Below are 25,741 nucleotides of genomic sequence, written 5' to 3'. Positions count from 1 at the left end.
TGGACTGGAAATGTCGACCATGAGTGGAGGTTGTTCAAATAACCATTTTATGCTGTACCTGCAAGTCAATGGACTCGATAAACACTGATACTTACTGTGGCGAGACCTCAAGGACTAGAGGTTTTCAACACATTTGTTGTTTGCCAAAGCAGCTGACAAGAGCAAGTTCAACAAGGTTATAGAGATGCTTGATGAACACTGTTCACCAAAGAAAAATAAAATGTTTGAGAGGCATGTGTTTTGCTCATGCACACAGCTACAGGGAGAGAGCTTTGACACTTTTTTTAATTAAAGGACTTGAAAGTCAAAACAACATGCAATTTCAGACCACTGCAAGATTCCATGATTTGTGATCAAATTGTATTTGAGATTATTATAAGAAAGTGAGAAAAGCTTCTGTGAGAGACAGAGTTTACCTTAGAGTTTACTTCTGCAACACGCAAGAAAGGTCGGTGAATGTGCAAAAGCCAGTGAAAATGAAGACATAGCCGAGGCCACAGTGCGTGTCCACATGCATAAACAAAAAAACAAGATATAGGAAACAACAAAAAAAGTGGAGAGATACTCAATTGCAAACAATGTGGCAATCAAAATACACCAATGCAATGCCCAGTCAATGGAAAAATCTGTAATAAGTGCAAAGGGCAGAATCATGATGTCAAGCAATGTTTTACCAAAAGGAAACAGAGATGAAAATATGCACACTCTACAAACTATAGAAGAAACTACTCTCAGTGATGCACTCTTCATTGGCATAGAGGTACAGAAAGACTATGAACCAACAGACACTGAACAGCCAAGCGTGAACAGAGTCAAGCACAATAAGAACTGTGTCAATGCATGCAAATGAAACAAATTCCTTTCAAGCTGAACACAGGAGAGGAAAGATCAATTTGATTTGTTAGCACGACATCAGGGTAATGAAGATACATTCATTCAAATACAGTTCAGCACAAAGCCTACAATGGATAGAGCATCAACACGAAAGGTATATGTGAACCCAAGGAGAAAGTTAAAGAGTACCACCTCAGGTTCACAGTAATCCCAGATGGACATTAGTCACTGCTTGGTGATAAAGCATGTGAAAACTTGAGCCTAGTCAAGAGGGTGTACCACATTAACAGTGAAAATGCACGGAACAGCGTAGAGGAAATACTAGATCAATTTCCAATAATCTTCAAGGAGTTTGGAGTTCTACCATTCACCTATAAGATAGTTAAAAGAGGATATACAGCCCGAGGTGGGTTCGAGTCCCACAAAAAGAAAAGCTCAAGCAATAACTTGACCAAATGATGTCACTAGGGGTCATAAATAAAAAGGAGGTGCCTACAGAATGGGTGAATTCAATGGTGTATGTCAAAAAGAAGAACGGTGACCTATGTGTGTGCATGAACCCAAAAGACTTGAATGCAAATATAGAGAGAGAACATTATCAGAGATTCCAACCAGGGATGAAATTACAAATGAGATGGCTGGTACAAAGTTTTTCACTAAATTGGATGCATCCCAGGGCTTCTGGTGAATAAATATAGTACAAAATACTGTACAATTAATACACTTCTGGAAGGGTTCCACAGGACAATGGAACACATCATAAAAGGCATAAATGGGGTACGTGTGTACATGGATTTTTACATGATTCTATAGGGATTCAACAAGAACAACACAAGAGGCTCATCAAAGTGTTACAACGCATCCAGAAGTATGAATTAAAGTTAAACAGATAAAAATGTCAGTTTAGTATTAAGGAAATCACCTTGCTGGGAGAAAAATGTCAGAGGCAGGTGTCGAGCCAGACAAAAGCAAAGTGAAAGCAACTTTAGAGATGCCCAAACCCAATGACAGAAAAAAAGCATATTGAGAGTGTTGGGAATGATCAATTTCATTGGTAAATTCATACCAAACCTTTCTTCCAAAACAATGTACCTAAGGAAGTTGTTACAGGACAAATGTGAATTCAAGTGGACAGCCAACCACAAGGAAGAATGGGGACAAATGAAGATCATTCTAACGGAAGAACCAGTGCTTTTGACATTCTTTGACACATCTAGAAGGACAAAAATATCTATGGATGCTTCAAAAGATGGAATAGGTGTCGAACTACTTCAGGCTGTGAGAGAAGATTGGAGGCCAGTAGCACACGCATCAAGGACAATGAGATATGAATGTCAATATGCATAGATCAGGAAAAAGTGTCTAGGCTGGTCTATAGATCTGAGAAATTCCAGTTATGTGTATGATCTACCAACATAATAGCCATAGTCAAGAAAAATCTCAGTGAAATATCACTGCGAATCCAAAGACTGATGATAAAGCTATGTTATGACTTTGAATTGGAGTACGCACGCAGAAAACATATCGTGTTAGCTGATGCATAATCCTGTTCAATGAATGAAATGAAGCATACAATGAGTTCCACAGAGACAGATATGAATCTCCACATGAATCTGATCACTGAATCTCTTCCTATATCTGTCATGAAATCCAAACAAATTGCAGCTGAAACAGAAAAGACACAGAACTACAGAAGGTCATCAAGAATCTGAATGAAGGATGGCCAAGAGGTGAATGTCAGCCATACTACATCAGAGCTGAGCTGAGTGTTGTCAATAGGCTTCTACTCACACTGAGCAGAATTATCATTCCTCAATCACTGTGACAAGAGATGATGAAAAGGATACATGTGGGGCACCTTGGAATGGAAAAATGTAAGAGGAGGGGCAGAACTGCTGTTTATTGGCCAAGGATAAATGCTGACATTGACAGGATGTTTTCAAGCTGTGAGGATTGTTTGAACCATCACACAAAGCAGACAAAGGAACCCATGATCATAACTGACTTACCAGCGGAACCATGGCAGAAAGTTGGGACTGATCTGTTCCACATGGATGGAAAGAATTACTTGCAGGTTATTGACTATCTATTGGTCTACCCAAAGATTGTGCTGATTCCTATCATGTCTGCTTCTTAGTGATTAAATATATGAAATCGATCTTTGCAAATTATGGAATTCCTCAAAGTGTCTACAGTGACAATCGACCTGCTACAGCTGTAGAGAATTCCAGAACTTTGCAGAAGAGTATGATTTTTGACGTGACTTCAAGCCCTCTGCTTTCACAGTCAAACAGTCAAAGTGACTAAGATCTGTATCTACCTCTATTGAATTACAGAGCTTCACCATTTGAACATGACAAGTCATCTGCAGAACTTCTGATGGGATGCAGACTACACAGCACACTTCTCTACTCTGCAGATCCAAACCAGACCAGAGATGTCAAAGATATCGAACGGAAACAAAAGCATCTGCAATGGAGTCAAAAAGCAAACTATGACAAGTCAGCAAGAAGCGTAGGGCCAGTGGCACAACATGACACAGTGAGACACAGAGATTGCAACACTGGTGACAAAAAAGGCTACTGTTCTGGATGAAGTAAATCCAAGATCCTACAATGTCAGAACAGAGGATGATCAAATACTGAGGAGGAATTGAAAGAGCCTGCTGAAAGCACAAGAGACACTGCAGAAATAGAAAAATGCAGAGGATCAAGCCTGCATAGCAACAGAGGAAATACCACCAGTGCTAGACAGTAGTGGACCAGCAGAGCCGACACCTGTGTTAAGAAGATCACATACGTTATCAAAGGACCTGATTGACTGAATCTCTAAAAGAAAAATAACTGCACACTTAAAATGTTTGTGCTGTTGATGTTTGTGATTACGTTTGTTGAGGTTTAAATTGAAATGAATACTGTTTTTGTGTGTCATCTCAAGGAAAGGGGATGCAATGATACAGTGCTAGTGATAATCCTGATTACTAGAGGGAGTCAGAGACTAGTTGTTACAGCTAGGAGTAGATTCAAAATGGATTCCTCCATGAAGTCATGAGTGAATACTATAGCTAATAAAGTAAAGTTGTTATAAAAGAACTTCATTTTCTTTATTACAATAAAAGAAACATCACAAACATCACAAAGCAAAGGGTAAATAACAGAGAAAGCAGGTTATTGGTGGAAGGATTATAGGAGAATTGAAGCAAACCAACATCCAAAGACATACAGGGTTAGGACCTCACTCTACTGACGGAAAGTGTAGTGGGTACAAAAATAGTCATCACATTTATATCTTTCCTTATTTTATGTACAATATTCTACGGGTAGCAAGTCTTTCAGTTCACTTCTGTGTCTAAAATACACGAGCTAGCTTGATGAAAGCAAAAATTGGCCATATTCTCTCAGAACTTGATTTGTCTCTTGTGACATAACTTATGAAGTGAATATGCAAAGACACAACATTTTGTTCCAGAAGGACCTAGTTCCTTTCTCCTTCCCAGGCCTCTTCACTCCCTTCCAAGGAATAATCAGAATAGGTAATTATTTGGTCTTCTAAGTGAACAACAGATGATATCAGTTATCATATTAGATTATGATAGATACACTTTAGTTTATTCAGATGTGTAACCTATTTGATGTTCTCACAGAAATTAAATTTACAAAACTATGCAGCATATAATCCTAAAAACACAACTTGGTAATAGTTGCTACAAGCTCTATTTTATATAACCTGGCATTATCTTTTTATTTTTCATCAGAAAGATGAATTAATCTGAACTGATTTTATCTGTTTTCCAATTGATTTGACAATTAAAGTCAATTTCAAAACACGAGCAAGACTTCAGAATGTGACTTTAAAACAAGTGATTCTAATTTATGAATAGACACAATTGACACAATGCAAGTGTGTTTAACATTTCTACTGCAAAAATGGACATTGATTGGTCGATGAGGGAAGAATGTGAGGCACAGAAAGAAAACAAGCCCAAAGAGGAAAAAGCAGAGCCATTCAAGTGCTCAGAAAAGGAACAGAGCTCATCTGTACCATCACTGGGGAGTCTGCTTAAGGCAGATGCATTGACTATATTTCTCACTATCATGCAGTTGATGCTTTTTTAAAAGTCAGAGAGTGCATTCGTAACTACTCCAAAATTTCCACAAGTATCCATTTCTTCTCTACCATGTTCAGAATCAGAATTTATTGTCATGAACAAGTCACAAAATTCATTGTTTTGTGGCAGCGTCACAGTGCAAACATTTATATAAACCACCGTCTATAAATAGTGCACAAAAAGTCAAAGTAAGGCAGTATCCTTAGTTCATTAATCATTCAGGAACCCGATGGCAGCATGGAAGAAGCTGTCCTTGTGCTGCTGAGTGCATCACAGACACAGGATGCACCAAGTATTCCCATTATTTCCAGCAGCAATTCCAGTTGAGAACTGCCATTATATGTGCTCATTCATAATATCTTTCAAAATAGAATTATGACACTTTGCAAGTGGCTTCCAAAATTACATGCCCATAAATGTGCTAAGGCCTGTGAATTGTGCTAATTATGCACTAAAACCTTAAGAGAATGTGAATCACTTCCAGCCAACATCATTTATGTTCATTAAGATATCTTCCAGACATAACTATCATTTCAATTTGCTCATGCTCAGATTCTTCAAGGAATTCAATAATTATGCTACTTAAATCTCAAAAATAGGATCTAGAGATCAAAATGATCACTTCCGCTTGTGCTTCATATAAAAATAACTCAAATTTTCACACTGTGTATCATTGATTATGACGATTCTGCTATAATGGCAGGACCCAGGAGAACGTGGAGTGGAGGTAAACATGGCTCCACAGGTCTTTAAATGGCCTGTTAAAGAAGCTGACAGTGTTTTTTGTTTTAAATCCTGCAACCACAGGGTTGTACCCAGGTGGTGGCACCTGTGCTGGGCAGCATACCACAAAGGGTTGCAGACTCCAGGGAAGCCACAGAATGGCGCAGAGCACCAGAAATGGGGAGAACACCTCTTATCAAGAAGTGTAGGAGACAATCAATCAAGACGATGATCAAGGCAATAAACTATCGAAGGGCTTAGCGGATGAAGGACATACATAGGCTGCAGATGTTGGGTGACTTGTGGATGAAGGATCCATACAGGCGGTGGGCTGCTGGAAATGGAAACCAGGCATCGGACCCAGAATTCAACAAAGTGCTGCAGGAAAAAAATGGCACCCTAAGGGCCTTGAGCCCTGAAAACTTCCTGATCATATTGGAGGTTTGGATCTGGAACTCGGGCTGCCAGAACTGTGGGAATGCTGGAGGCCAATCCACAGATATTCAGTGTCACCGAAGGGACTATCTTTTGCTTCTCATTCTCCAATTGTTAGGGACACCGGGCCATGTTTATGGCGATGCTTTGTTTGCCTTGTATGTCATGTATCATACATTTTTGATGGATTTATTACATGACAATAAAAGGAATCTTGAACCTTGATTTAACCCATTTGTACAGAATGTGTTGAACACCTGCTTACTGGAAATCTGTTCCTACCCTACTTTTACTTTTCCATATGAACATCAAGTGTTTTTTTTAATGGACAAGGTATTAGCATCCTGTGGTATCTGGAAAATAAGACAGCTTTTTGCAAGAATTCAGTGAAATATTAGTCTTAGTATTTTTTCTTAATTGGAGCATGTTCCCTTCATCTTCTGACTTCAAAGTAAAGGTACCTCCAAACAAGTTAACTTGACAGTGTTGGGTCGCTCTGATCTTCCAAGAAACAAAAGGCAAAACAAAATGAATACATTGTGTATTTCATTCTACTTGGAGTAAAAACACAAAGGTGGAGAAACTCAGCAGGTCAAGCAATGTCCTTGATATAGAAAAGGTAAAAATACATAATCGACATTTCGGGATAGAGCCCTTCATCAAGGTATGGAAAAATGTCGGCAGGCATCCAAACAAAAGAATAGGGAGGGATCTGTGGTTGCAAATGATGGAGGTGATAGGTGGAGAAGGGAGGAAGGGGATAGCAATGATTAAGGGGAGGAGGGATTGCTAGGTGAAAGGAGAGAGAAACACTGGAAAGGGGAAGGAAAGTGGAGAGGGGGAAGAGGACAGCAGGTTAGGAGAAACCGGAAAAGTCAATGTTAATGCCTTCCGCCTGCAGAGTGCCCAGAGGAAAATCATGTGTTGTTCCTTCAATATGTGGGTGGTCTTGGTGGGATAGTACATAAGGCCTTGGACAGACATGTGCATGTAGGAGTGTGACATGCAACTGAAATGGTTGGCGACTGGGAGGCCTCTTTCACTGGTGAAGGTTCTAAGTGAAGCGATCTCCCGATCTGCCCCTAGTCTCTCTGATGTAGAGAAGGCCACAAAGGAAGCATTGGATTCAGTAAATCAGTCCTGTGGATACACAAGGGAAGTACTGCTTCTCATGAAAGGCATGCTTGGGCCCCCGGACAGTGGTGGGAAAGGAGGTGTTGGCACAAGTGTGGCACCTCCTGTGGTCACAGGGGAAGGTGGGGGGGATGAGTGCACAAGAGAGTCACGGAGGGAGCGGTCCCTATGGAAGGCAGTGAGGGAAGGAGAGGGGAAGATGTGTCTGGTAGTGGGATCCTGTTGTAAGTGCCGGAAAACCCAGAGGATAATATGTTTGATGCAGAAGCTGGTGGAGTGATAGGTGAGGATAAGGGGGAATTCTATGTGTGTTGCATCTGGGGTCAGAAGGGGCCAGGGCAGATGAGCAAGAAATGGAGGAGATATGGGTGAGGGCTGAGTTGATGGTGGTGGAGGGGAAGGCATGTTTGTGGAAGAAGGCAGACATTTCGGAAGATCTGTATTGGAAGACTTCATCTTGGGAACAGATGCGGCGGAGATGGAAAAATTGCAGGAGGTAAGGTATGAGGAAGTGTAGTCAAGGTAGTTATATATGTCAACAAAAAGCTTGTCTCTTGAGATGGAGATAGAGAGATCAACCAGGTGAGTTTGAGATTGGGTTGGAAGTTGGTGGCAAGGTGTGTGTGGTTGACAAGTTCATCGCAGGTGCATGAGGCAGTCCTGATGAAGTTATCAATATACTAGAGGAAGAGTTGAGGTGTCTTAACTGTGTCGGCTTACAGCATGGATTGCTCCACAAAACCTACAAACAGGCAGGTGTAGCTGGGACTCATGTGGGAACCCATGGCTACTCCTTTGATTTGGAGGAAGTGAGATGAGTTAAAGGAGAAATTGTTTAGAGAGAGGACACGTTCTGCCAGGCAAAAGAGGGTGGTGGTAGAAGATGAATAGTTGGGTCTCTGGTCCAGAAAGAAAGAAGCAAAATTCTTTAAGACCTTCTGTATGGGGGATGGAGGTATAAAGGGATTGGACATTCATCATGAAGATGAGGCAGTCTGGTTCTGGAAATCTGAAGTCACTGAAGAGATGGAGGGCATGTGAAGTATTGTGGATGTAGGTGGGAGGGATTGGACCAGGGGAGAAAAGATAGAGTCAACGTAAGATGTAACTAGTTTGGTGGGACAAGAGCAAGCAGAAACAATGGGTCTACCCGAATGGTTGGGTTTATGTATCGTGGGTAGAAGGTAGAAATGAGCATTGCGGGGATGGGACACTATGAAATTGCCGGACGTGGGAGGGAGGTGACCAGAGGTGATGAGGTTGGAGATGGTGTTGGAGACAATGGCTCGATGTACCATGGGGGGGGGGGGGGTGCTGTGGGAGGGGTAGATAGGAGGAGGTATCTGACAGCTGTCATTTGGCCTCAGAAAGGTAGAGGTCAGTGCTCCAGACCACAATAGCACCATCCTTATCTGTGGGTTTGATGGTGAGGTTGGGATTGTAGTGGGGAGATTGGACGGCAGAGCTTTCGGAGGGAGTAAGATTAGAATACAAGAGCGGAGTGGTGAAGTTGAGACGGTTGATGTCATGGCAGCAGTTGGAAATAAAAAGGTCCAGAGCAAGCAGCTGGCCAGGACAAGTTGTCCATTAGGAGGAAGAAGGATTAAAATGGGAGAAGAGGTGTTAGATGGGGGGGGGGGGGGGGTGAGAGTCACAGTAATGGAAGTAAGCCTAGAAGCAGAGGCAAAGGAAGAGTTCAGCATCATGGCATGCATGGAACTCATTAAGGTGTGGGTGGAGGGGGATGAAGGTAAGGCCTCTGCTGAGGATCAAGTACTCTGTCTCAGAGAGGGGAAGGTCAGAGGGAATAGTAAAGATCAAGCAGGGGACAGAGTAGAAATCAGCGTTGTGGGGGATATTGGGGAGGGTGGATTTAGAGGGTTGAGGTATGGAAGGTGGGGGAGATTGAGGGAGGAGGTGGAGGGTTTTGGGGTTGGCAGGGGAGGGGGAAAGTTGGGGTCAGAATACGGAGGTAGAAGGTGGGAGAGATCAGAGGGGGAAGTGGAGGGTGGGGGAGGTTAAAGGGGGGAACAGGGTAGGGAGGTCAAGGGTGAGAGGCATGGGGTAGGGAGAGGTATAGGGGGATGAGGGAAGAGTAAATAGTAGTAAGGGGGATGAGTGAGTGGGATCCACCAGCGAGATCAGGACTACAGTAGGAGTCTATGTCTGGAACCACGTGGCTAGAGTCAGCATGGGAAGCTCCAGCTCAAGGGCGGCTGGGGCTCAGGTGGGAGCTGGAGGCATCAGTGTTGGGATCTCCTGCAGGTAAGCGGACCGTGTCAACACTGGAGTCGGCGGTTGAAGCGTCGGGAGCTCTGGTGAGTAGGTGGTTGGGGTTAGACTTTTCAGCCATGGCATCAGGATCTGGCCAGTGTTTGACTTGTTTTACTTCATTCTACTTGGAGTATAGTATTGCGGAATTGCCTTTTATGGTCAGTTGTCTACATAATTGTCCTCTGCAAGCCTATTGTTTTCTAGCAAATTACTGATGAAAATTAACAGCATTGAGTAGCATAAATTGCTTAACTAGGCCATGTGTCAAATTCAGCGAAATTAAATATTTACATTAAAAGGCAAGCTTCAACCGCCCATAACAATTTCACATGGCTAAAACAATAGATATTGTGGCTAACAATATGGAAGAAATAGCAAAGTCCTTTAAATGAAGTGGGCAATTATGCTTTCGGAATACTTTAGATAAGTGAGACACAAAAGTAGACACCAATCCAAAAATAAAAAAAATATTTAGAATATTTTGAGGTTTGTGTTTATAGTGTATGCAGAATTTTAAAAAAAGAACCAATGGTGGGGGGAGGAGGGCAGGGTTTATTTGAATTAACATGCACTTAATTCAAATAAACCCTGCAAAACAACTGCTTTTGCAAGCTCAGCAGTCAAAATCCATACTACCATTCCCCACCATCGAGAGATTATTTTCAGCTGCTCCCCCTCATCTGTGCCTATTTGCATCTGCCAGAAGGACTAAAAATTATTTGTTGTGCATAACCAATGTCTCATTCTCCTGTTTAGTGTTGTTCACTTCCATTACATGAGCTCCACAGTCTGCATGTAACCAATGCTACAGACCAACATCAAAAAAGCACAGGTATGTTTTTGTTCCAGAACAAAAGAAATCAATAGTCAAAACAGCACCATTAATACACAACACAGTAAATTATAGCAAACATTACAACTTTGAATCAAAAAATTGGATGCAATGATGAAATGCAAAGCATGTATATTAAAAATGCTGTTACCTAAATCTTGAAAAAAATGTGAATTGAGAATTCATATTAAATGAAAACAATATTCTTTGAAATCAGTGATTACATGATTGTTGCTATGCTATAAAATATTTCAGATGGTGAATTAAACACTACTGAAATCGTCTATGACATTCACAGACAGAAATTCAACAGAAAATAAAATTTAATAGATAAACAGAACAATTTAATAATGTAACAAGACTTTATAAATTAAGTCAACATGCAAATATATATGGTGTGCAGTGGATTTCCAATAAACATTCCAAATGATCGCATTATCACAGTCCTTGTATATATTTTACTTTTATCTTGGAGTCTCCATTTCATATGTTCACTGCATTCAGTACACAAAGCACCCAACAGATGCCAGAAATCTGAAACCATTAATTGTAAAACAGTAATTTAACTGCATAGACCTTCTTGGATTTATAAAATGTTTGAAAGATCTTCTCGGTCTGTTAAATCAGGTTTGGAGACCATCATAAATGCTAGCCATTTTAAAATATACTCCACCCAGAAATGCAGCATGCCACCTCAACACAATACACCCCACGTCATTAATGGGACATTAAATCATCCCTTGTCGTTTACTATCAAGCCTGAGTACAAGATAAACCATCCAGATTCCTCTTTGTAAATTAGTGAATAAAAAGCACAGCATTTACACCCCTTCCCCCATTTTTTATCCATTGTGTGCAGCCATAATGACAGAAATAAAGAATGATATAATGTCAGCTGTCAGACTTTAAAACTGAGCTTTAAGCAACACCTCTGTATTAGTCACCAACTATACTCATCCAAAATACCATGTCATGCACCTAAATCTCCACAACATCTTATACCCATAATATAAACAACAGCCATAGCACCACAATGGTGGACAGCACTGACACCTAAAAATACTGAATAGTAGGTCCCATACAAAAATCCTCTGCATTATTAACTGCAGCAGCAACATACAATAATATTTCAGATTATCTCTGATTTTAACCGATTAAACAGGATACTACAGTAATTTAATCTGTTTGACACTTGACAACACTAAATGGTTATCAGAATAAAGATATTGAGCTGAGGAAAACAATTGCATCAAAAAGATGCAAGCTTAATCTCCACCCTACCATCCCTTTTGTTCAAGGTCTTCTCATCTTTCATCATTATCATTTTATACACAAAATTACCTTTTGTTGTCTTGATGAGCATTAGTACCAGAAATGTTACATTTAAGCTTATTGCATAACCTTATTATAGAAGAGCAGATATTTATTTGATAGCAGCTATAGCAATGCAGCGGACTGCGCAAACACAGGGCTCGTGCTGCTGCTTGCTAGAATGATCTAACGTCATCAGTTCACAGGCATGCCCAGAGCCACTCAGGCTCTGCAACTGCAATTAATATCTGAGACTTCAGAATACAATTGTGTTCAGAGTTAAAAGATTAGACCACAAATATGAGAAAGGCTGCCTAAAACAAACATAATATTTTAGCATGCGATTGCAATTTAACTTTCGATCTCATAATAATGTGAACCACTTAACCACTTTCAAATACCGTTTTATTCTAATTATATACAAAAGCAGTTCTCTGACCAGATAACAAAACAGCCATTCTTTTCAACTTTTAAATTGGCTTCACTTTTATAATGACATTTCATTGACAATATCAATTGCTGTCTAAATAATGTACTGTAATATTTTGAATAAATTCAAATCCTATTTTGAATAAATGCAAAATTGTGAATCTGTTATTAAACAAAAAAAAACTGTTCCACATAACACCTTTCAACAGTAATTCGTTCTTTCACAAGCATTATGTCCTTCACAAGCTTTTATGGTCTCTAATTAATGGTACCTCTTTCTTAGATGACACTGAGCAACACATTTGGCAAAACAATTCCTTTAAATACCTGGTATAAGATGCACTGAATACCTCAATAAATTAACTCTTAAACACGTTTCTAAGAACTAGAACCACATATTTATGAAAGGCCTTCTCAATTTCCCACAGGATGGAGAGATAAAGATTATTGAATGAATATATAACTACACTGAAATGAGGCAAAAATATGAAAAGCTTTAAGCAGACTGAACATAGAACTGCATTCAAGTTAGCTTCCAAGATGAGCATGAGTAAGGCATCAAAGTCTGCGGACACCACGGTTGAAGTAAAAACACAATGTTGGAGAAACTCAGCAGGTCAAACAGTGTACGTTATATAGTAAAGATAGATACATAACGAAAGTTTTGGGATTGAGCCCTTTATCAAAGTATAGACAAAAAGTGGGAAGGTGCCCGAACAAAATGGTGGGGGGGAGGGGAATCAGCATGTGAAAGAACCAATTAAAAAAGATCTAGACTTCATTAGCAAGGCCAGCACGTTGCCCAAAACAGTGCTCAAACTGCTGCAGTTCTACAGTGCTGTTGGATAATAAAGGTCAGAATTTACACCCAGCTACAATAAATGAGCAGAGATTTACATGACAGAATGTTATGCATCTTATAGGACCATGAGCTTGTTGCTCTCATAGTTCAAGTTGATGGAGATTGCAAGATTGGGAGCTGCTGTCAGATTAGCCATGGGTTTTTAAAAAAGCAGTTCACGCAGCCAATCTCACTGGTGATGGATGGAATGAATGTTTAAAGTAGTGGATCAGTGGCAATCCAGCACTTCTGCCTTGTAACGTCCTGTAGGCTGCAGAATGTCTCAGCAGAGGAATCATTTACGACAGTAGTCCCAGTCTGCTCTTGTAGGCAGTATTTAAGTTGTTGTCAGTGCTGACCATAGGATGTTTATAGACAGGAACTCAGTAATGATAATGGTATTGAAGAACATGTTTAATTCCATTAAGCTCTCTCTGGAGGGGATCATTGCCTGGTATTTTTATATAATTGCACATATACTTGCAATATATGAAAATAATTTATTTGCACATTGGCTTCATTTTGTTCATCAATTTTTCCCTCCAAATTTATAATGGAAATTATGTTGGCTGTCATGCTTTAATTGTACCCATCTCCCAAGTGCAGGTCTAACAGCATTACTTGAGTGAATGTTTAATCATTGTTCATAAAGTTTACATTATCTATGTGGACTAATACAGTTATTGAGATGAAACATTTTCACTGCTTATCAAATATTTAATATATTGCTTTATTGTATTATTTACATATTATTAGTGTATTATTTTGTAATATGAGCATTATATGCAAGAGTACAGCAGAAATGCAGTATTAATGAGAATTTACATTTTAATAAATTCAAGCTACAAAGAGAGAAATCCATCACAGATCCTTTAAAATGTCTATTTTCAGGAATCATACAATCCCTAAATCTTCTTTTTCTTCTTCTTTGGCTTGGCTTCGCGGATGAAGATTTATGGAGGGGTATGTCCACGTCTGCTGCAGGCTCGTTGGTGACTGACAAGTCTGATGCGGGACAGGCAGGCACGGTTGCAGCGGTTGCAAGGGAAAATTGGTGGGTTGGGGTTGGGTGTTGGGTTTTTCTTCCTTTGTCTTTTGTCAGTGAGGTCTTCTTCAAAGGAGGTTGCTGCCCGCCGAACTGTGAGGCGCCAAGATGCACGGTTGGAGGCGATATGATTTAGAATTATATGCTACTTTTCCAATAGATCCTAATAATTTCAGGTTGGCGGCAAAGCTCACATCCCCAAAACAATATGGTGCAAACAGAGTTTTCTCATGATCAAAATGAATATCTGGGATCATGCCCACACGTACCAAGGTTCTTTGATAAAGCTGTTTCCTTCAGTACTAATCATAAGAAAAGCCAAACCTACATTGCATAGATTTTGCTGAACATTCCAAACCAACATTAATATTGAATAATCACATATTTTATTTCATGGAGTCTCCATGACCCTGTTTCCCCAGGGCCTTCCCAAGGATTCCATTTCCATGACTAACATCTTCTACTACTGCAACCCCATTACAATACCGCTGCCTCCAGCACCCTGATCACAATGCAGCGGTTTCTGACACCTTACAGCTTCTGCATCTGGCAGACTGTACTACCAATTAACCACAATTAGACAGAATTGTGATTAATAGGTTTTAATCACCTTAAAATGTCAGCACAGCTTGCACATTGCTGGCCCAGTTCCAAGGCAGGTACTGAGGGAGGGGTTTGCGCATGACAGCCTTTATGGGGATATCTGGCAGGGAGGAATCACAGGTTCAAAGGGCAGGCCAGCCCATACAGTACATACATACATCTATGTACATAGTGGTAGCACCACATTCACCCCTCCTTTTTAAACAAAGTCCAGCGGAGTGGGGTGGTTCGTTGCAGCTTCACGATACTTCAGCCTGTCTTGTGGTCTCTTCTGTCGCTGTGACTGTCGCAGGGTTTTCTGTGGGACAGCTGATGGTTCCTGGTGGTTGGTATCTTGTGCAACAGGTGATGCCTCTGGTAGCTGTGGTGGGGGGAGGGGGGAGTGGTACGGAGGTGCTGTTCGGGTCGGTTGGAGTTTGGGGCGTGAATTTGGGTGCCAATAGTGGGGCTGGTTGGTCAGGGTTACCGGGGTAGGGGATTGGCCAGTCAGTCGAGGGGTCTGCTGCATGTGCCAGGTTCCAGATGGAAACAGTGTCCTGTCGTCCATCCTGATTCTCCATGAAGGTGTACTGGGGGTTGGCATGGAGGAAGTTTACCTTCTCAAACAGAGGGACAGTTTTGTGGTGTCTGATGTACTTTCAAAGCAGCACAGGCCCAGGGTTCATCAGTTAGGATGGTAGTGTGGTTCTGGTTGCCAATTTCCTGAGGAAAGAAAAGAGCCTTTCATGTGGCGTTGCATTTGAGGCTGTACAGAGAAAGGACCTGGTAGCATGGAGCGCATCAGTGAGGGTGTCTTGCCACCGGGAGGTGAGCAGTCCTTTCGACTTAAAGGCTTAGAGGATCACACTCCAAATGGTGGCATTTTCCCTCTCTAGCTCTCCATTCCTCCTGGAGGTTATTAGCCCGTGTCCTGCGTGTGGCTACACTTGTGGCCAACAGGTACTGATGCAGCTCCTTGCTCATAAAGGAGGACCCCCCAGTCACTATGGATATAACAGGAGTACCTGAACAGAGTGAAGGTGCCGCATAGCGCTTTAATGACCATGGTCGTGGCTATATCTGGGCAAGGAATGGGGAAGGGAAGCAGGAGTATTTATCCATGATCTTAAGAAAGTATACATTCCTGCTGGTGGATGGGAAAGGTCCCTTAAAGTCCATGCTCAGCCGCTCGAAGGGCGGGTGACTTTGATAAGGTGGGTCTTGACCGGCTGGTAGAACTGGGATTTGCACTCGGCACAGACTGGGCAGTTGTATGTCAACTCCCTGATGTCTTCAACTGAGTACGGGAGTTTGTGGTCTATAACAAATTGGTAGAACCTGGTGAGGTTGTTGTGGAGGACTTGGAGATTATCCAGCTATGCGTTGGCACATGTCCCAAGGGACAGGACGTCAGGAGGTCATTGAGCTTCCTGGGCCGGTACAAGATCTCATAGTTGTAGGTGAATAGCTCAATTCTCCACCTCAGGATCTTGTCATTTTTAATTTGTCACTGCTGTTTGTTGTTGAACAAAAAGTGACTTCATGTTGGTCAGGCATCAGGGTGAATGGTTTTCCAGCTAGGTAGTGCCTCCAATGGTGCACAGTTTCCACTATGGCTTGGGCTTCTTTCTCGACGGCTGAGTGTTGGAGCTCAGGGCCCTGAAGGGTTCTGGAAAAAAATACCGTGGGCCTGCCCGCCTGGTTGAGCATGGCAGCCAGGGTGACGTTGGGTGCATCACTCTCCACCTGGAAGGGGATGGATTCACCTAAAGCATGCATAGCCGCCTTAGCAATTTCACCCTTGATGCATGTGAATGCTGTTTGGGCTTCTGCCAATGCGGGAAAGTGGCCAATTTTACCAGGGGCCAGGCTTTGTCCACGTAATTGGGGACTCACTGGGCATAATAGGAAAAGAAGCCCAAGTACCTTTCCAGGGCCTTGAGGGTATGGGGTAATGGGAGTTCCAACAGGGGGGTGCATTCTCCACCATGCAGCCCAGGATGGCCAGTCTTGAAGTGCTAAAGACACCCTTCTTTTGGTTACAGGTCAGATTGAGGCTTTTGGCCTCCTGCAGAACCTTGTGGAGGTTGGCCTCATGGTCCTACTGCTCATGGCCGCAGATGGTCACATTGTGCTGGTAGGGGAATGTGGCCTTGAGTCCACAGTCATTGATTATGCAGTTCATCTCTCTCTGGAAGACAGAGACCCCATTGGTGACTCTGAAAGGGACACGGAGGAAGCGGTAGAGGCAGCCACTTTACCAGATTGATAGCTGGTGGTAACTTGACTTGAGGTTGATGGTCAAGAAAAACCAGAACTGGACGATCTCATTGACCATGTCGGCGATGCGGGGAAGTAGGTAGGTGTCCAGAAAGGTGAAGCAGTTTATGGTCTGATTGTAGTCAATGACCAGGCTTTGCTTCTCTCCACTCTTTATTACCACTAATTGAGCTCTCCATGGGCTGGTGCTGAGTTCCATGACCCCTTCTGCTAGGAACCATTTGACCTCCACTTTAATGAATGCTCTGTCCCGGACTGTACTGTCTGCTCTTAGGAGCTACCAGCTTGCAATTGGGCACGAGATTCTCAAACAGGGGTGGTGGTAGGACATGGAAAGTAGAGAGCCCACAGGTCGTGTTTGGGGGGGGAGGCGGCTGGTTCCAGGAGTTTGATGTTGAAGACTGTGAGGGCCAAGTGGGAGCCATTGAACTGCATGCGGACGCTCTGTAGCTGGCACTTGAAGTCCAGTCCCAGTATGACTGGCGCACAGAGGTGCGTCATGATCAGGAGTTTAAAGTTCCTGGACTCTGTGCCCTGCACTGTCAGCTTCACGATGCAGCAGTCACTGATCTTGGCCAAGTAGGATTGGGAGGCCAAGGAGACCTTGCTTTGTGTCAGGATTACAAGGAGGGAGTACTGCTTTACAGTACCTGAGTGGATGAAGCTCTCAGTGCTTCCTCTATCAAATAAACAGTTTGTAGGGTGCCCCTTCACCTTGACGCTCATCATGGCTTTGGCCAGTTGGTGTGAACTGTCTTGGTCAAAGATGATGGAGGTAAGTGTGTGGTCACTGTCCATGTCGTTACAGTCCGGGGTGTTCACCAATATGGCCACCCCCATGTCACGCATGTGGTGCTGTCCCAGGCCACCGGAAGTGTAGCTGGAAGAGGTGCCACCCTGGCTTGTCACCTCCAGGGACCCATCGAACTGTCCCTGGCCACCAGAAGTGATGCCTGAGGTGAAGTCAGAAATGGGGCAGTCCAAGATGGTGATGGCTGTCAGCTGCACGCGACAATGCTGGTGGAAGTTTGGGACCTAAACACTTTTGCGTAGTGCCTTTTCTTCCTGTAAGCGAGCATATGGCACTTCAGGCTGGGCAGCTCTTCCGGGGGGGGGGATTTCTGTGCCCGCCGAAGTAGCACTTTTGGCGCTCAATGGCGGTGACAGTGACGTGGGACCCTGCATCTCAAGATGGCGGAGCCCACGTCCCCCACGTGGCTGCCTCATTGCCTGAAGAGAATGCTTTGGCATTTCATTGCGCTGTCTCCAGCGATTTAGCCAAGACCACTACTTCCTGCAGGGTCCGATGGCCCTTTTCTAGCAGTCTCTGTCTGATGTAGTCAGAGCTAAACCTGGCCACACATGAATCCCATATTAGGCCTTCCAGGTGGGCAGCTGTGTGACTTCTCGCCAGTCGCAGGCACGCCCCAGTTGCCACAGTGTTCGCATATATTCATCAATTGACTCACCCAGCACTTGTTTTCAGCTGCCCAGGAGCAATCGTGCATATATGACATTCGTCGGGGCCCGGTACTGCTTCTGCAGAAACTCCATCGCTTCACAGTAAGTAGCAAAAGCACTTCCCTCTTATCTTTGCTCTGCACATCGTTGCACCTCATTAATGCATTGAGGCAGTGCACCCATTAATCGAAGCCTTCAGATCCTTAGAATCAATGTCTAATCTATCTGCCCATATTACCTTGTTCATGGTCTAAAATTAAGGTGATTAAGTTGTACTCTCAATCAACCATAATCAGACAGAGAGTCGTGATTACTAGGCTTAAAGTGTCAACACAGCTTGCATGTTGCTGGCCCGGTTCCAAGGCAGTACTGAGGGAGGGGTTTGGGCATAACAACCTTTAATGGGGATATCTTGGAGGGAGGAGGCACCACACAGATTCTGCTTCCAATGAGTCTCTGCTCCCACTGTTGCTGCTTCCAAATGATCTCCTACTGTAATTTTATCTAGATCCTACTCTTGTAATGTCAGACTTCGAGCTCTCAAGTCTACCATCAACTGAATACAGATATATGACTCAACGAAACAGCATTTCTCTAGGCCATAATGCATGCACATACACACCACAATACATGGTACATGATAATCACACATATACATGAAGATATAATTTAAAATAAATAAATAAATATTTTGGGATTATTCATTTGGTTATCAATCTCATGACCTGCAGATAGAAGCTATTTCCTCGTCCTAATTTTCATGCTCCCATACCTCATTCTTAATGGTACTGGGTCACTGGATGAAAAGAGTCTTCTACAATTATTTGAGCCTACTTAAGCAACACTCCCAGTCAATATCATCAATAGAGGAAAGAGAGGATCCCAGTGACCTTCTAGACCATTTTAATGACCACTCTATTGACTTCCAGTCTGATACTTTGCAGCTACCACACCACGCAATGATGCGGCCAGACAGAACAATCGTGCTCCTGTGAAATGCTGTCAAAATGGGGGCCGGTAGTCTTGCCCTCCTCCACCTCCTTAGGAAGTGTAGACGCTGCTGCACATTCCAGACTAATGAGAAGGTGTTGTGTGTCCAGGATAGGTCGTCTTTATACGCACTTCAAGGAACTTTGTGCTCTCCGTAGCAAAACCATTAATGTGCAATAAAAGAATGGTCGACCTTCGTACTCCTAAAGTCCACAATAATCTTCTTTGGCCTGTCCTTGTTAAGACTCAGGTTGTTGTTCTCGTACCACTTTAAGAGCTTTCCAACCTCCTCTCTATAAGCCAATGAGGCCAACTACTGTTGTGTCATCCGCAAATTTGATGATTCTGTAAGATCCGAATTTGGCAGTGCATTCCCGAGTCAGCAGAGTGAACGATAGCAGGTTAAGTATATAGCCCCGAGGTGCGCCGATGCTCAGTGTGATAAGATGAGGTTTTGCCACCAACCCAGACTGACACTGGTCTTTCAGTCAAGAAGTCCAAAATCCAGTTGCAGAGGGGAGTGTTGAGTTCCAGAGAAGTCAGTTTATTCACCAGCCTCTGAAATAGGATCATTTTGAATGCTGGGCTGAAGTCAATGATCAACAGCCTGGAGTTCTCTGAGAAAAATTGTCATTGGCCCATTCCCTTTGGAGTTATGAATCGGTGCACCTAATGAGTCAATTAGGTATGATTAAAACAGTGGTTCTCAACCTTTTACTTTCCACTCATATACTTTCCACCATTTTAAGTATTCCCTATGCCATAGGTGTTCTGTGATTAGTAACGGATTTCTTCCTTATTAATCACAGAGCACCTATGGCATAGAGATTACTTAAAATGGTATGTGAGTGGAAAGGAAAAGATTGAGAACCATTGACAGTGTATTTGTGAAAGATTTTGCCTTATAGCTAAGTGGTCTACCTATGTAATACAAAATTCTGTGTAAATGAGACCTCTACAGTAGAGGTAACTTATTGATTCAATGTTCTCAACACAAAAATTACACTGAAAGAGAATGTACCATTTCTAATTTACTTATTTGTCTTTCGGTCACAGCATTACATTAACTGAACAACCATTTTGAAACCTTCTAACTACAAAATTGTGTGGTCCTAGCAGCAATGTCCAGGAGATTAGTAACACTGTCAAAGGTTATGGGGAGAAGGCAGGAGAATGATGTTGAGAGGAAAAAAATATATCAGCCATGATTTTATAAGGGCAGAGAGAATGAGATTTGGCCCAACCTCCTAATTCTGCTCCTATGTATTATGGTCTTCATTCTTTCAATGGTGCACACAAACTTCCAAGGATCTGTCATAATCATTCTGAAGTGGCTGTGGAACAGTCCAAGCTCCCTGTATATTCCATCTGAACATAGATCAACTTTGGCAACCTGAAGAGATGCATTTGGGAACAACATCTGAAACCCAACCAACAAAGCCCAACAATTTTAGTGAAGGCTAGATATCTATCCAAAGTGAAACCAAACAAGCCTCCATGGTGTGTTTCAGATGCCTCAACAAACCTTTAAATGCGCTTCTCCATCTATTAGCCAGGGTGCAGAAATGGCTATTGCTTGCTACATTCAGCTCAAAACTGCAGTAGCAAGATCTGGAGCTGCAAAAATGGAAATATCACCAAAGGCGCCACTGACTCATAAGGAATTGATGACCTGGAGATTTGTCATTCGCAGGGGATCTGATATATTGAGGACTGCTACGAGGAAAGACAGCTCATGTCCTTTGAACAGCTAAAGGGTAAATACAATTTGTCTTATTGGAACTTTTACTGTTTCCTCCATTTAAGATCATTTTTAAGGGATAGGTGGGGCCCTACAATGACCTGCCTACACCTATTGAGGTTGAAGGGTTGCTTCGACTGGGAAATATACCCAAATTTATTTCAAAGATGTACTTGGTACTCCAAGATGAAAGCCCAAAGCAGGGGCTACACAGATCAGGAGAGAGATGGGAGTCAGATCTGGGCATCAAAATTGATGAGAGATGTTGTTTGGATTAGTGTAGAGACAGTGTGACAACAGTTATTAATTCTAGATTCAGACTGGTTCAATACAATTTTCTGCACTAACTCTACCTCACACCATAAAAGATTCATAAGACAAAACCAGAGGTGATGGAGACATGCTTCAGGTGTGGAGTGGAGCAGGGAACATTCATTCATGCAACCTTGTCTTGAACAAAAGTAGCCCCATTTTGGAAGGATTTGACCAGAAAACTAACCAGAATAACGAAGGTAACCTTTCCGTGGATCCAATGTTGTATCTGCTGGGGAACCTTTTGGACATAAGCTACAAATTAACCAAATTCCAAATTCAATTTGTATTTATTGCTTTGTCCATTGCAAAAAAAATCATAGTGAATACCTGGAAGTCTGACTTCCCTCTTCTTATCAGTAATTGGGTTACTGAGATGCATAGCTATATTCCCATGGAAAACAAAAGTATAATCTTAAAAACCGACACAGCACCTTGATTAAAATATTGCAGCCATATCCGGTATACATGGGAGCACAGCTAAAGCCATACACCGATAAAAAGACTTCTAGATTTATCAATAGATAGATTAATAAAAGTTATTATTTAAGGGGTGGCTCCACAGCCTCTATGAACACTTACTGGAAGCGCCAACACCGCATCCAGGCTTTTTTTTCTTTTTCCTTTTTTTCTCCCTTTCTTTTTGTTTTTTGTGTCTTTCCCTTTTTTTGGTGGGGGGATGGAATGGGAGGGGGAGAAACACCACATCTATGTAGATTGTTGGGAGATACTGATATATTCTGTAACATTCAGTGATGTTATCTCCTTGTTTATTGATGGAAAATGAAAAATATTCAAAACAAAGATCTGGAGCTATAGGAGAAACACATTGACCATGGCTGATTCCAAGAATAAATATGAGAACAAAGGCAAGGTGACAGCGTAGCTACAGCTGTTTAAATTATTGTCTGGAATGCACTTTAGCTGAATCAATAGATTTGTGACTGTTGCACTTTTTAATACTCTTTTTGCCCACACAATAATAATACAAAACATTCCTGCACCAACACCCACATGCACACACCCACATAATGTTCAAAAGCAAATTTCATCTAAAGAGCAGGAAGCAAAAAAATGTAAGCATATTGTTATGGGGATATTATATTTTATATTATATATTAATATGTCTTTAAAAGAGATAGATTGTAGGGGTTTAGCATAGCTCACTTCACAAGCAGCTACTTACACTTCACATCTCATTTAAAATGCAAGAGCTTGGCTGAAGCCAGTCATGCAGGCACCCAGTGGCTTTGCAAAGACAATGAAGTGCTTTGAAAGGAATTTTCAAAAGCAGGTGCAAATGGAAGGAGTCTCACTCAAATTCTGATAAGATCTTTCAAAGATTGGGTTTGGAGCCCTGCAAGGAGTTCTGATTTTGTAAGCAGAGAGAGAAAAAAAACCAAACAGGATTTCTCTTTTGGAAGGGGGGGGGGGGGGGGGTGGGGGGGAGGGGAGAGAGAGAGAGAGAGAATTCTGCAGTGGCTTTAGAGGCTGCAACATGACAAGCTTGCAGCTTGTGGAAGCCCCATTTTGAAGAAGGGTTGTGAGATCTGTTGAAAAAATCTGGTCCTTACAAGAGGAAATGGTTGGCTAGAGAGTTTCTCCTTGTTAGGAATTAAAGTACCTTTAAAGAAATTGCTCGAGACAAAAATTGAGAACAAAGAACATTTATTACTACAACAATGCAAAGTTGGGTGCTTCCCCTTACCCTGGGAATACACACACATACTGGGGCTCACCCAACTTTTATACAGTCAATTTCAGTATCAGAATGCCCTCCCCCTTACATTCTTCTGCCCCCTGAATGGGTTTGGCATAGGTAATTCTTCCTGCCTACGTGCAGTTTCAGTACACTTGGAGGACCAGGGGGGTATCCTGTCGGTGTCCCTTCATGTCATTGTCCTTATTCACACCTTCCTGATTCTCTGGGCTACAGTCTCTTGATATGCAGAGTTGACTCATTCTATCTAGGGTTGGCTAATTTCATATGTATAAATCTGTGTATGGTTAGCTAATTAGAAATGTATGACTTGGTACTTCTGTCCAGGGCTAGGAGACCCTTATCTGATCCAGACTACCTCAACTTCCTACATTCTATTGTACCTTACCATTCCTTATCTTAGTCCTATGGTCTTGTCACAAAGGATAGAAGATTCTTATGTTAATCGTGCTGACTCTGCTTTCCTGCATCCTAAGCCCCAAACTTATCCTGTTTGAACTGGTTTCAGCCATTTTACTGATGAACTTTAGTTTCTTCCATGTTCATAATTTTAGGTCAATTTTCCCATCTCTCACAATCCTCACTTTTCTTTTAGATCAGTAATACTGATCTTTCACCATGATCAGTGTTACTGATCTTTGGTTACTAGTGTCAGTGTGACTGATCCCCCCCCCCCCCCTTCCTCACTTTTCTTTTAGATCAGTAACACTGATCTTTCAAGTGTAAGGTGTAGTTTTACCCAGCTGGTCAATAACCGAATTGTAATGTCTGTGTAAAGTCTTTAGGTAGGGGAGCACCATGAAGGTCAGGGGAGTGAGTTCAGCTGCTTATTAGGGTTTGGAGTATCAGGCTCCAGTTCTCAGTAAAGAGTCTAGTCCATCCCATACGTTGAAATATGGAAGCAGTGTCTTTGAAGCACACGACCTTTGTTAAGTGTTGTCCCGACGAAGTCTGTGAGAGGCGCTGCCTTCAGCAGCGAACGAGTCGCAGTCTATGAGAAGCGCTGCCTTCAGCAGCGAACGAGTAGAAGCGCTGCCTTCAGCAGCGAACGAGTAGCAGTCTATGAGAAGCGCTGCCTTCAGCAGCGAACGAGTCGCAGTCTATGAGAAGCGCTGCCTTCAGCAGCGAACGAGTCGCAGTCTATGAGAAGCGCTGCCTTCAGCAGCGAACGAGTCGCAGTCTATGAGAAGCGCTGCCTTCAGCAGCGAACGAGTAGCAGTAGTCAGGCGGTTCCATTTGATTGTGGCTAGTATCTGATGTCCCCTTCAGCCCCGAACCCTAGGGCCACCGATCTCCGAAGGCTGTTTGGAGCCTGATATTAAAGTGTCAAGCAGCTCACGTTGTTGGAAACTGGTGCTCCCTTTCATGGGGTGATGAAAAGAGACCAAGCTGGGGGGGGATTGTTTCTTGTGATTTAACTGTGTGTTGCAGCTTGTCTGCTAACATTCATTGAACTTGTGAGTTGCAGCCTGTCTGTGTACATTAGCATATGTGTCAACTCTCTCTCTCTCTGCTACATGTACAATCCAATGTCCTTTGTGAGGATTTTGACACCCTGCACTCTACTTCGCTCCTTTCCACGTTATATAAGCACCAGATGAGCAGCAGCTCCCTGAAAACAGGTGTTCCCCTTCAGGGATGATCAGAGAGAGAGAGCCAGGTGGGGGATTATGTGTCTCGTGGTTGTGTGAAGTGTCTGTTTGTTTTGCGGTTAGCTTGTTAGTTTCCCCCTTTGTGTGAAATGTACATTGTTTGTTTTGCGGTTAGTCTGTGTACACAGGTGCCTCACTGTGTGACTGCCTATCCCCACTGTGTTTCCCTGATCCGTATTCTAAATACCTTGCCTCTATGCCCTCTCTAGCCTGTAAAACAGTACAATCTGTAACCTCTGCTACCCCTTCTCCAGAAGTACTTAAAACATCGAGAGTACTCCACTAAAGCTGTTTAATTCCCCTGGTCCGTATTGGGATCCCTTATATCCCATTATGACTATACATTAAATCTATGCCCTGTCTACATTCTAAAGGAGCTGAATTGTAACCTCTGCTGCCCCTATTCCAGGGGGGCTTAAAACATTAACGAACAATATTCCAAAGAAATTAGTAAACAACAATGAAGAATACATGTAAGCTCATAAAAATACAATAAGAACTGAATAAAACACAAAAAATGTAAAGCTCATTGAAAACTGCAATAAAATGCAAGAACTGAATAAAACCACAATAAATGTAAAGCTCATTGAAAACTGCAATAAAATGCAAGAAGAACTGAATAAAACCACAATAAATGTAAAGCTCATTGAAAACAGCAATAAAATGCACAAAAACTGAATAAACCACGATAAATGTAAAGCTCATTGAAAACAGCAATAAAATGCAAGAAGAACTGAATAAAACCACAATAAATGTAAAGCTCATTGAAAACTGCAATAAAATACAATAAGAAGTGAATAATCAAAAGACAATTAAAAAAACAATAACTGAATAATCATAAAAAATAACATTACGGCACTTTGTCACGGCGCAGTGTAAGTTTCAGGTCTGATGGATGAGGAACTGCACGCCAGGTTGGGGTTTGAATCTGTGTGTCGTGGTGTTGTGGTTCAGAAGCCGGTTTAACCCTTTGAATGTGGGTCCAGCCTTTTTCTCTTGTTCTTACTGCGGTGTCTGTAATTAAAAGTACACAGAAG

At 42.3% G+C, this 25,741-nt stretch overlaps 1 protein-coding gene across 7 annotated transcripts in view; it reads right to left on the bottom strand.

Moving 5' to 3' along the window:
* The window catches only part of rusc2 (RUN and SH3 domain containing 2), a 190,657-nt gene that overhangs the window by 102,939 nt on the left and 61,977 nt on the right, over nucleotides 1-25,741 (bottom strand). The window lies entirely within an intron of this gene.

The sequence above is a fragment of the Narcine bancroftii genome, chromosome 3 (assembly GCF_036971445.1).
Source record: "Narcine bancroftii isolate sNarBan1 chromosome 3, sNarBan1.hap1, whole genome shotgun sequence".
Taxonomy (NCBI): Eukaryota; Metazoa; Chordata; class Chondrichthyes; order Torpediniformes; family Narcinidae; genus Narcine; species Narcine bancroftii.
Note: the sequence above shows the minus strand (reverse complement) of the source record. Positions and strands in the feature narration are given on the sequence as shown.